Genomic DNA, 12,456 nt, shown 5'->3' with positions numbered 1-12,456 from the left:
GTCTGGATGTAGCAGTAGATTTTTCTGTTACATAACAATCATAAAGAAAATTTTAATGTCTATCAATGAATTGTAGGTTTAATACCAAGTTTGTTTTTCACCTGTAATTTTTGGCTTACGTATTTGTTTTGCCATTGGAATCTTCCACAGTGCAATCTTGAGTAACTACAAAATACCACTGTCAACCAAAGAGAATTCATTAAGTTCATTCAATGGCTAGGAATTTCAATTTTTTTCCAATGCTTGTCACAAAATATTATAACCTTGCTGAGTTTAAAGTGCAAATATTCATGTGGTACTGGTTAGAAACATTTGTAACTGATAAATATTTACTCCTTTAAATAAAATCTTATTTCTGTTTCTTTTGCATTTGCTATGCTACCTTACCCCTCTCTGTAGGCCTGCTTTGCATTTTGAATTACATAGGCTATACAAGACTAAAGCATGACAAGGAGCCTGGAGACTAAAATTATGTTTCTCTCTAGGATCAATTTTTTAAAATTGACCAATAAGCAGAAATTCCTCATTTCTGTAATAATTATTTATTGTTCCACATGAGCGGACCAGGTTTAGCTGTTAATAGAAAAGTTTTCATATCTGAAAAAGCAGCACATGCATACATGGTTCTATTTATTACCTTTTATTAGAGATTTGGTAGAAAGCTTATCAGGTCAGGGGTTGAGGATGCTGAGTTAACTTATTTGCTCTGAGTTGGTGCCTGGGGGTCACACGTAGATATATTTACTATCATAGTATGGGAAAACCAGTCCACAAGCCTTCCTCCCTAAAAGATCCAGTAAAAATCTTGGTCCATGGATCTAGTTAATCCAGCTCATTGCTGAAGTTGTAGGATAAACTTCTGGGCAAATCTAATTTTGACCAGTTTTGACAGATTCAGTCATTCCCGAGTGAGGCAATCGATCAAATATCACAAACAGCTGAAGGGGAGAGAGCCCCCTGGAACCAGGAGAAAGTTTTCCCATGTTCATCAGAGCTTCAATCTCCAGCCAATTCAATATGGCTGAAGTAATATTAGACTTATCAGTGCTTTTAAAATTATTATGTTTTAGCTGCCTATGATGATCATCAATCACAAAGCACAGGCCACAGTCAGGAGAGAAGTTTAAGGTCACCAGGAACCATAACCAAAGACCTTTAGATTAAAAATAAAATATATTTGTAAATTCCCTTCCCTGAAAATCAGCAACATAAAATCATGGAGCCAGTGAGATAATATTTTGAAAGTCTGAGGAAACAGCTGTCCTGAGTTATCCTACATATTTACAGGTTGGCTCTATAGGCAGTGGTGTCGGTCTATGTGACAGAGCAAATACTTTCTCTGGTCAAAAAGCTGAGAGGAGGAAAACTGGGCTTTATCAAGCTTTGAACAGAGTGGGACTTTCTTGCCTAGGATATTCTGACAGACTTTTTTTTTTTTAATCTTTGCTAACTTTATAAAAATCCTGATCATTAAAGAGATCTCAGTTGTCACATTAGAGATATTTGCTTTGCACAATTTCAGGTGAGTTTGCCAGAACCTGCCTTTTCCCCCTCAGGCTGGTGGAACCCCTAGGCCAGTTTTTTGCTGTCATCTACAATGTATTTAGTGAAATAGCGTATGTATCACTTAGTCAATCATATGAGCAGTGCCTGATGGTTCAGAGGGAGATAAAACCTGGGGAATTACTGCATTTGATTCAAAACCACCAGACTTAAATCTTCACTCCATTGTTCTGCGTATTAATATGTATTAATTGTCACATAAAGCCATCAGTGAAAGATTGGCCCTTAGAAAAACAAAGGCAAAATTCTTGCTGGCTTCAGCAGAGCTGGGTTTCAGGCAAAGTGAGTAGCAATCCCATCCAGTGGCAATGCTGATACCTTAAGGACTGATCTGGAATAGAGTGAAGAACTCCAAATGGTTCTGTCTAAAAAAAATGCTGCTTTCTCTTCTCTGTCTGTCCCACAGTATGTTCTTTGTTATCATCTGTGAATCACCAAACATCCATTGTGACGTTTATATGGCATAGTTATAAATAATCCTAACACTTGCACGTTAAACAGAAGGTGATTTACAAAGTGCTGCTCAATCTGACAGCTGTTACTACAGCACAGTCAGAGTAGATTACTTGCAAGTATATTTTAATTATAGATAGGCCTACACTGAAATACTACAGTCACCTGTTTTCAGTCCTGTACCAGGACTGAAAAATAGTGGTAAATAATAGAATGAGCTCTGTTTGCCTGTGTAAAAGACAGAGCTTTCACAAAGGTAACTTGAGTTCAAATATCAAATTGTCACCTGGCTCTCCTTAGCAGATTTCTAATCAAGTGAATTCACATCCAGAATTTGTTAAGACTTCTACTCAAAATGTACAGGCTATCCAGGAAAAACACATTTTAAAAATGATGAAACAAATTTCCATCTTCACAAGGCAAAATTCACCCTTCAGTCTAAAACCACTGACTGTACTCAAATACTAAACCAGCAAATTTTTCTTTGAGGAAAAACTGCCATCAGCAATGAAAACAGCTCTGCATTTATCCTATGGAAACAAAGGATGAAATGCATCAAAACTCTGTAAATTCCATAAAACCCTTAAATCACCTGCAGGATTCAAAATAAGAACATTATGTGATATGGATCATAACTCTGACCATTAATAGTGATAGTTATGAGACCAAGTTTTGAACTGTCTCAATTGTGATCTCTAGAACTTTCTTACTTCCAGTAAATACTGGAATTTTTGTAGCAGTCAGAAAAAGTTACATTGTTCGTTCATGAATATGTAATTGCAATAACCTATCAGAATAATAAGCACTTCAAAAATAGGAATGAAAGACTTCAGTATATGCACTGTAATACTTGTACTCTGTGTTTCCTAAAATAGGTCACAGAGAGAATCTCTGGTTCAATATTAAATGGTAAACCTTGATAGAAAGAGCTTCACTCCTCTGAGGGGATGTGACCTTCTAACTGAAAATTACTCCAGAGTAGTTGCAGACACTATTTGCAGTGACTCTGAATTTGGACACATTTGTCATGAAGTGATTCTTACAACTGAATAGCACAGCAAGGTTACACGTGTGTTCTGATTCAAACTGCAAGCCACAGTAAGTTCTCTGCAGCAGCCTAACTTGTACATTGAAACCTTAGGTAAAAGTAGTACTTTGTATTTTAAATCCTCTTCTTAAATAAAGGTAAATTCTTATTATGTCTAATATTTAGAAGACTTAAAACAAGTAATCTTTCATTAAAAGGGAATTTTTAAACATTAGTCACATTTGCAAGTGCTTGCAAAGCAACTTTATAGAATAGAGTATGGATGGCTCTTTGAAAGCATCCTTAGTTTCATATTTCTTTTCAGGATCAGTAGCTAAATCTTATTTTTGGTATAAGAAGATTTGTTTTCACCTGAAAAGGGTAATACAGGAGACCTGAAAACTGTATTGTTCCCTTGACTATGAATTTTATCTCACAAGGCATCTTTTTTTTCAGCTCACCATTTTATTTCCTTGGAAACTTCTCTGACACCAGTCTCTTCACAAGGAGAAACAAGAATTTTCTGTCACTCAGAAGAGAAAGGGGTAAGTAAAGATCTATTTTAATTCACAAATGGAAGGTTGGATGAATCTTTCTTAGACAAAGAATTCCAGTTTAGGTCTACCTTTAACAAAGAACTTCAAACACGCAGCTAACAAGAAGTGTTGGAGTAAGGCCATTGGAATGAATTTAATTATGAACACCTCAAAATGCTGCATCTACCTCACACAATGTGTATTAAAGAATTATTTTATTCTAATATTTCAGTGGTTTTGGTAAAAACATTCAAATGTGTAATTCAAATAATCAGAAAATTTTCATACATGCATATTTCTGTGTTTCAAACTTGCAGTCCTGAAAAAGGTGTAAGAGTTTTCTACACATCTCTCTGTTTATAATTCTCAAAAATCAATTAAGTTACATAAAACCACTTAGCTAATTTTCTTCTTTTCTATGAAAGCAGTTGTTTTACACATAGAATTCTAGATGCTTGATATGAAGGCTAAGATTTTTGTTAAGCAGGTTTATTGTTGGTTTATACTATGACAATAAATGTATGAAAAAGAGCAAGATTCATTCATAAAGGGAGTCATACAAGGGAAGGTAAAACCTCCCACCACTCCCACCTTGTGCTTTATTTTGTTTCATTTTAATACTGATGCCTTAAAAATATTTCGAAGGCTCAACATTTTATTTTTAAAGTATTAAAATAAAGTGTGTGTGTGTGTGTGTGTGTGTGTGTGTGTGTGTGTGTGTGTGTGTGTGTATGGGGACCTTGCTGTATTGGACAAAGGCTCATGGACTACACAGGGTCTGGACAGGGAGGGCTTGATTTGTGTCTGGACAGTTTGTGTTGCCAGGAGGGAAGGGATCCAGCTCCAGCTGAACCTGCCTCCAGAGATCCCTGATGCACAGAGCCTACACTGGCCACCAGCACAAGCCAGCAGCCAATGCCATCTCAATGACAATTCTTCTCTTTCACACCAAATTCCAAATTAATAGGAGTTTTGTCCGAGTGAGCTACAGCTACTCCAGTAGATTAAGATCAGGCACTGCCTGCCACCTCTGTTTATGTTGCCTTTAAATTGATCTCTCTATGTTTAGAAGTTCAAAGAAAATTTTGCAGATGCTAACAGGCAGGCAGGAGAGGGAGAAAGTATTTAATTTCAAGACCTGATTGGGATTTAAGCTATTTTTTTCACTCTCACTCCACATGATGCAATCCTTTTCAGCCTTTCTTCAGGCTAAAGGATGACATCTATTAACTGGAGTGACATAATGCAGGCATTGGCATGCAAGGGATTAATTTAGTCCTGGTCAAACCTTGTGAAATGCTGAGCACCAAAAGCCAATGGATGGTTGATACTTTCAGGCCTACGCCCTGTATATTTTCCTAAGTAATTCCTTCTGGTTTTCATGTTAATTCAGTGGTGTATTTCACTCTTAATTAAGGGAAATTCTTTGCTATGCAAAAACAAACAAAAAAACAAACAAACAAACAAAACCCCAAAAAACCAAAATAGATTGTATCTATTGGTACATCAGTAATGGCATCTACATCTTTGTTTAAAGGATTTTTTATTTCTTAAGACCTATCTTGGCCAAAGGCTGGTAGCTTGAAAATTTACTGACATATTTTCTTTCAACAACTTGAACTCAGAATTTGGAACTGTATCAAAGTACAGGTGTTTCCAAGTCCTTTATAAAAGTATATCGAACTCTCTTTGGCACTCAGGGAATGTAGAGGCAATTTTTGTCTTTAATACATAACAATAATGGACTGTTTGCACATAATTACAGTTACAAGGTCATCAGAATCTGAAAGGAAATCATGTACTGCCTGTGCTCTACTGTCTCCACACTTATAACTTGTTATTTCAAATTTAGAATGTTCTATATAATTCTTTGAGAAACCTCTACATCTCTGAAAAAAAAAAAAAAAATATCTTTAAGCCTTGTAAGACCTTGAACTGCTTGCAAATCTAATGCTGTATTGGATTATCCCTTTTGTCTCCCTTTTGCTGATTGGAAAGAATCATTTGTCCCTGAATGCCAAGGACAGTTCTGCAAAATTGGCTGAACAAATGAACCAATAACCCCAACCTGTATAAGACAAGAATACAGAGAAAAATGCTTCTCTGACCATGTATACGGAGAGACAGGAAGAGGAAATAAAGATTATATTTTTCCTTGTAGATTGTCTCTGACATTTTCTAGTAATGGATACTTAAAGAGTTAAAGCAAAAAATGTTGCCTTGAAAATTAAATAAAAGCTATTTAAATGCCAAATCCTAGTCACAAAACCAGAGTGCTTTGGAGGCCGGATGGCTGACCTTGAGAGAGGCCGTGCTGCAGCAGCATGATGGGAGGAGGGAAGGATGGAGCAGGATGGAGGAGGCACCCTCAGTGCTGTGGTCTCCCTGACTTGTCCTGAGCCAGCCCCAGAGGGCAGTGGGAGCTACAAAACCTTCTGGTGTTGGTAGAATAATCTGCCTGCACCAGCTGCTCCCAACAAGGGCCTGTGCTGGCCCTGGCTCTGGTTAATTTGGACCCCTGTGTGTGTGTGCCCTGAGACACTGTTTACCATGGTAACAAAAAAAAAAATTCCACACAAAATTTTGAAGAGATTAAAATTGACTTGATGTGAAAATCTTCTTGGACTTCCTTTCTGCTGAAGTGTGACTCCTCTGTTCATAGTGGTCACAGCTTGCACAGAGCTGCCGTGGGCAGCACACCAGCCCCCATGCCTGTGCGTGTTGGGGGACACACACTGCCCCACCAGCAGCTTGGATGTGCCACTCTGGCTGGGCTGTGAGAATATTGAGCTGTGTGGGTGTGGGTTTGGCCATCCCACTGATCTCAAGGCAGAAAATTATTCTCAGGTCGTTCCATTTACTGGTAGAGTTGTAGGCTTAAGGGTTTTGTCTATGCTGAAAATTTTTGCTTTCCTATTTGGCAGCTTGCCTCCATTATTCTGCCTCACTTTCTCTACCACTGCAAACCACAGTGAAATCCTGTATATCATATACCAGCCCCTGTATACCAGTATACCAGTTCCTGGTCCACATACTATATTTTGGAAACCTGAACATTGAGCTCTCTTTGTGCAAAATTCTGCTGCACATTGACAACAATCACTCTGTAGCACAGGCAGGGTGGTGCTCCCTGCTCCACTGGTCTGCCAGGAGAGCAAAAAGAGCACCATATCATATTTGGGGCATAGCTTCAAGTCTTACAATCCTTGGGACAAAGGACTGAAACTTGCATTCAGTGCCAAGGAGAAACTCTAGTGAAAAGAGTTTCATTCCTGAACTTAGAGTAAAAAATCGGCTGCAAGTCTAAGAGCTAAGGTGTGGAGAATATCTTCCTTGGGCACCAAGTTCCCCATTTGAATCAGAATCTTCTGCAGGGTTGAGATTTCTGGATATTATTTCATAGTGTCAATAAGAAAAGGGAATCCAGGATGAGAAAAGTAAAAAACCCCAATAATATTTCTGGATGGTCCATTTTGATCATGTAGGAAATCTGGGTTTTAATTCAGTATGACTGCTCAATATTTTGTTAAGAGCCATTATATGCATTCATAAATCTGTCACAAATTTATTCTCCTTAATTTTGTTTGCAATTAAATTATTTATGCTTTTTATTTACCATTGGAAAAAGCAAGGGGAAAATAGATTCTATTTAAAAATTCAATTTAAGAAATCAGTAAAGTGCTTAGTTCTGAAGTTTCTTGCTTTTATTTTTGAAGAATAGTATTTTGGTCGTTTTAATTTAATTGACAAATTCCAGAACTACCCTAAAACTACATAAAGCTGTCTTCATTTCTTGACATAAGTGAAGGGAAAAAAATTAACTTCCAGTCTGTGTATTGATTCTTTGGTCTGAAAACAACAGATTAGTATTTCATATTATTTAGTTTACATTATAATTAAGACTGATACGCTAATCAGTCTGCTTCAAATCCTCTTCTAAAGTGTCTCATAAATCCTGCTTACTTTCCTTTCCTAATACTGATAGGAAAAAATAATTACATTTACAAAGCAATCCATCTGAATCCACCACTCTAGACACATTTAATAAAAGACAGGAAATCTATGGGCAGGGACATGACTTTCTTTGTAAGCTGTTATGTTCTTGTTTCCTCCCAGACATGCGCAAAGTGCAATGCCCAAAGGTGAGATGAAATTCAGCTTTTACCAGATGATCCAGCTTGTGAACCAAATTGCCTTCAAATTAGCTTTGTTTGACAAGCTATAGCTTCCCCTCCTTAATTAATGCCAAATTTCAACTGTGAGGCAAGAGCAGAGAGTTGGGTCCTCATGTCCTTTGCAGTGAGCAAACTCCTGCAGGGCAACTCCAGCGTGAGCAAAGCCCAACGGGCTCCATGTTCCAAAGGCACTCAGTGCTCCAGCCAGGGAAGTCACTGGGAATCATCAGGTGTGGCTGATTGTAACCATTTAGCAAAGGCTGCCTGGGACTTTGAAGCATTTACCTCAAAGTAGCCTAATCAGACAAGACACTGGCTGAAAGCCACAGGGCACTCAGTGAATATATTTTACTAACACAATTAAATACTTGTGAATTTTATAGTATGTCAAATATATGCACCCTACACTGGAAATATGCCTCCTCCAATTTTTCCTTTGTAGGAAATTTCTGTCACAAAATATTTTATTCAGCACTTGAAGTATTGTACAGAGGTTTTTTTCACCACAAGAAAATCTGCTGAACTTGAATATATTTCTGTCACCTTTAATCTTTGTATAATATTGTTTAGACCATTTACATTTCCAATTTTATTGTTAAAACTATCATTCAAAATAGAAGGTTTTTATTTGTTATGAAGAAATGTGGTCATCTAGCTAATAGATACTTATGTACTCCAGAAAGCAGAATTCTTGTGGTTTTGCCTAAGGGTTGTAGAAGTGACTGTGGAAGGAGATGGCTGGCAGGACACCAAGGCAGAGCTTTTCCTCCTGCATTCTCTCCTCTCTAGAGTTCTGTTTACAGCACATTTTTCACCCAGTATTCCTTCATTCAGTTGCTCCCCCTTTGCCCTACTGTGGCCCCTTTGCAAGTGGAAATAACTAATTTTGCCTCTGTTATCAGGTGTGAATTATACCTAGTGTTTAGCCTTGTTCCTGATGAAAAAGTGATAAAATTCTTACATCTATGGTGTGTAAGCTCTGTTTGTCACAGTTTTTCCTGCACTGCTTTAATCGCAACTTCAATTGTGTAAAAACAAGAGCTGTTATTCTGAACACTGTAGGGAGAGATTTGATTTTTTTTCATGAGGCTGCGTAAGAATACATTTCTATTTTGAAATAGGATATGTAGATATTTCTTTAAGTATAAGGATTATGCTATTTGCATATTTGAAGAACACATGAAGGGTCACTTAGACATCCATACTGTAATGAACTAAGTAAACACTTTGTGTTTCTGGCATAGAGGAGAGATTCATTTGAAAAATAACTTCTTGGCACTGTCATAGACAAACAGCACTTTAAAAAATTGCCAAATGTCAAAAGTACAAAAAGTAAAAGTCATTACACTTAAACTACATTATGATGTTTGGTTATGTTGCTTCCCATTTAAAATTACCTAAAGCTATCTAATGGAATGTAGAGCATAATTCCTGAAGAGAAATCCTTGTTATGAAGGCAACCCGAGTTTTCAGTAGGAATGAAAGGTATTCTTATACCACTGGACTTAAAATGCTGGGAGACTTGATGGTTCCACCACTTTATCTATACACAAATATCCATCTGGCAATTCACCCAGTGAGGTTCCTAGAGACGCAGGCAAATATAATCTAACAAAAAGAGATATTTATTCTATCACCCTAGATTTTCAGATCTCTGGAAGTCAAGTAGGAAGTCTGTGGGATGTCCAGCTCATGCTGAAAGAACACAGGTGCAAGCACAGAGCAGTAAATTGCACTATGACTTCAACAGATCCTAAAAGCATCAGACCTGCTAAGTAGAATATCCACCTCTACTCTTCCCCTGAGGTTTCCAAGACAGGTCCCTGCATCCCTAAAATGGACTGCATCAGTCAGAGGGAGCTGGGGTATGGGTGCCCCTCAGTTCTTCAGTGGCTTGAATAAGTGAAGTTTCACTATAAAAGGGTAAAAAAGCTTCAAAGTGAAAAATATTGAGACAGTAAATTAAACTATGCAAGTAAAATTAGTATAGCAAATAAATAAAAGATGTTAATTGTTTGGAATTTTTCCCATCTAAGTTAAAAATGTACAGCACTGATTTTTCATGAGATTCTCTTGTTTTGGTTTTATCATTTGTGACAGTAATAACCAACCTTATCTCCTCACACATGGTTGAGAATATCAGGTGAATATAAATCAAAACCTCCCTGCAAGGCCCGAGTTCCAGAGAAATTCACATTCAGCTTTGATCCAAACCCTGGAGATAAAGCTCACTTCCACAGAGGATTATTTTTGGTCTGAGTTTACAGAGAACTACTGACATTGTGTAGAACACATGCAGTAGATATCTAGGCAAAAAGAAAGACTCCTGATTTCTAGAAGTTCAAATATCAGTCCTAGTGTGGTATCAGTTAATGAATTAAATTAGAATTAACCTTGAAAGGCTTAATAGAAATACTTGAACACCAGTAAGTGTTCAGCAGAGAAGCAGGAAGACCTGTCTTGCAGTATGTGAGGCATTGCAAGCTCTTAGACGAGCTGTTGTCTGGCAAATGGAGTTTCAGATAGTCCAGCTGCTAAGAATTATTTAGGAAAAAAGTAATCTTCATATCCTTGCCTTCCATTCTAGAATTATAGGAAGCTACTGAATATCCAATGTATATGAATCAGAAGACTGGATTATTTGGTTTATTAAATAAAATTAGTGGTCAGCTGACATATAATTAATCAATCAATTATTTTATTTTAGTCTACTTGGATTTTGAATTGCCAGCTCCTGAAAGTAGGCTTTAGGAAATGATTTGTTGACTACTGTCTATTGATAGAACTGAAATTAAATAAGGCCAGAACCAAAAACCAAAATAAGGTTTTCTGTGTAAAATGGAATTCTCACAGCAAATAGTTGCTGACAGCTATTCTGAACTCAGGTTCCCTGTCAGGTTAAAGCTGCATTAGGCTCATTTGGAGGTTACTGTGCTGTTTGTTTGTTGGGTGGTTAGAGGGTTTTTCCTAGCCAAGGGCAGTGGGACCTGGCCTCACTGAGGAATGGAGCATTCCTGATTTGCACAACAGGAGGGTTCCAAGTCAGCACTGAGTGCACCCCTGTGCCCCAAAAGGAACATCAGGAGCTCCTCAGGGTGCGACCTGCACCACTGCAGCTCCCACCTCTTACTTTGGGACTGTTTGGGCCAGCAGGTGGTTCTGCTGCAGTGAGAGGAGGCAGCTTAGGGGGCACGGCAGGACTGCTGAGCTGGCAGGAACCCCCCAGCCTCGCCTCGTGCTGCAGAGAGCTCTGGGAGGGAGGGAGTCCAAAAAGCCCACAGCCACCTGTCCTCAGCCCTTCTTAACCACAGACAGGGAAGATCTCCACCTTATTCCTTTAAAGAACCATTTCTACTAGTGCCATGCCAGGTTTGTATTCAAAGTGCATTTCACTTTAGATTAAGTGGTACAGACTTTAATAATTTACTTCAAAAGAGTTTGTAGAATATAAACATTAATGCATTAATTAATAAAAATCATAATACAATGCAAATACAATTAGTTTAAGGCCAATCTATGTTTAATGACATAGCAGTTATCAAAGCTCAATTACTCTAATTAGAAATTTATTCACTGAGGCACATTTCATTCACTAAGTGTTTGCTCAGCACTTTACAGAATGAGTCCCAAAGACTAACAGTGATTTGAGTTTTTTTACTGAGTTTCCTATTTATATATCCTCAGAAAAGAAATTAGATGTTATTTATCTGCCTTTTAATAAAGTACTCAATAATTTTTACACAGTAGTAGCAAAATACCTCCCTCCATTATAACAGTCTGAAATTAATTGATTCATGGTTAGCTTTTATATTTGATAAAATGCTGCTTCTGTCTTTCTTCAGTCAGGGAGATATTTCTTACTACAAACCTCTCTGTAGCTTTTATATATACTCAAAGCCACTAACATGTAGTACTAAAGTACATTCAACTTACTAGGAATTTATTCTGTGTCAGATTTTTTTTTTTCCTTTTTATTGAATGCAAGTGAAACAGTAGCAACTTATTGCAATAAAATGATTATTTGCTTCATCTTGGTAAAGTTACAGCTTTTAAGGGCATTGGCTCCTTCTCAGACAAGGCTGCCAGCCATGTAGAGAAGGAGAGGACAGTGGATGTTGTATAATTTATTTTCCAGCAAGTCCTTTGACCCAGTCTGTCATGGTGTCCTTAAAACCAAATTCATGGGATAAGAATGAGATAGGGATGAGTGAAAAACTGGTTGCAGTGCTACAAGCAAAGCACTGTGACCAATGGTGAGGTCCCTCGGGGATTAGCAATGGGATCAATGTCATTTAATGTATTCAGCAGTGAGCAAGAGAAGGGGTGGAGTGCCCTCTCAGCAAGGATGTGCATGGCCACAAACTGGGAGCAGCAGGGACCACACTGGAGAAAGGGGCTGCCCTTCAGAGACCTGGACAGGCTGGAGAAAGGGTCTGAGCAGAACCTCATTAAATTCAGCAAGAGCAAGTAGGATATCTTCCATCTCTGAAGGGATCTCATGGAGCAGTGCAAGCTGCAGATGCTGCTCTGCAAGAGGGTTCCCACCAAGTTTAGAAAATCTTTGTCCCGTGATGTGCTCAAGACAGCTCGTCATGGCTCTTACTACCTGATCTATTTAGACTTGTTTTGAGCAAAGGATCAAACCAGATATCCTCTGAAGGTCCCTTCCACAATAAATATTTGTTCTATGACTGTAGATTAC

The 12,456-nt window shown here is 37.9% G+C and overlaps 1 protein-coding gene and 2 long non-coding RNA genes across 4 annotated transcripts in view; 1 reads left to right on the top strand and 2 right to left on the bottom strand.

The window, feature by feature from the left end:
- The window catches only part of LOC121470728 (uncharacterized), a 129,769-nt gene that overhangs the window by 66,463 nt on the left and 50,850 nt on the right, over positions 1 to 12,456 (top strand). For both annotated transcript variants that reach the window (XR_012058242.1, XR_012058241.1), the window contains exon 1: positions 1 to 3,588. This exon is cut by the window's left edge and continues 66,463 nt beyond it. This is a non-coding gene — a long non-coding RNA (uncharacterized lncRNA). The remainder of the gene's footprint in view (positions 3,589 to 12,456) is intronic.
- SHISA9 (shisa family member 9) overlaps positions 1 to 12,456 on the bottom strand; it is a 176,591-nt gene that overhangs the window by 128,715 nt on the left and 35,420 nt on the right.
- The window catches only part of LOC140685066 (uncharacterized), a 33,451-nt gene that overhangs the window by 3,891 nt on the left and 17,104 nt on the right, over positions 1 to 12,456 (bottom strand). The window contains exon 2 of the long non-coding RNA XR_012058243.1: positions 1 to 12,445. This exon is cut by the window's left edge and continues 3,891 nt beyond it. This is a non-coding gene — a long non-coding RNA (uncharacterized lncRNA). The remainder of the gene's footprint in view (positions 12,446 to 12,456) is intronic.

Source organism: Taeniopygia guttata, chromosome 14 (genome assembly GCF_048771995.1).
Source record: "Taeniopygia guttata chromosome 14, bTaeGut7.mat, whole genome shotgun sequence".
NCBI lineage: Eukaryota > Metazoa > Chordata > Aves > Passeriformes > Estrildidae > Taeniopygia > Taeniopygia guttata.
The sequence above is the reverse complement of the archived record's forward strand: the minus strand, read 5'-3'. Positions and strand labels throughout refer to the sequence as shown.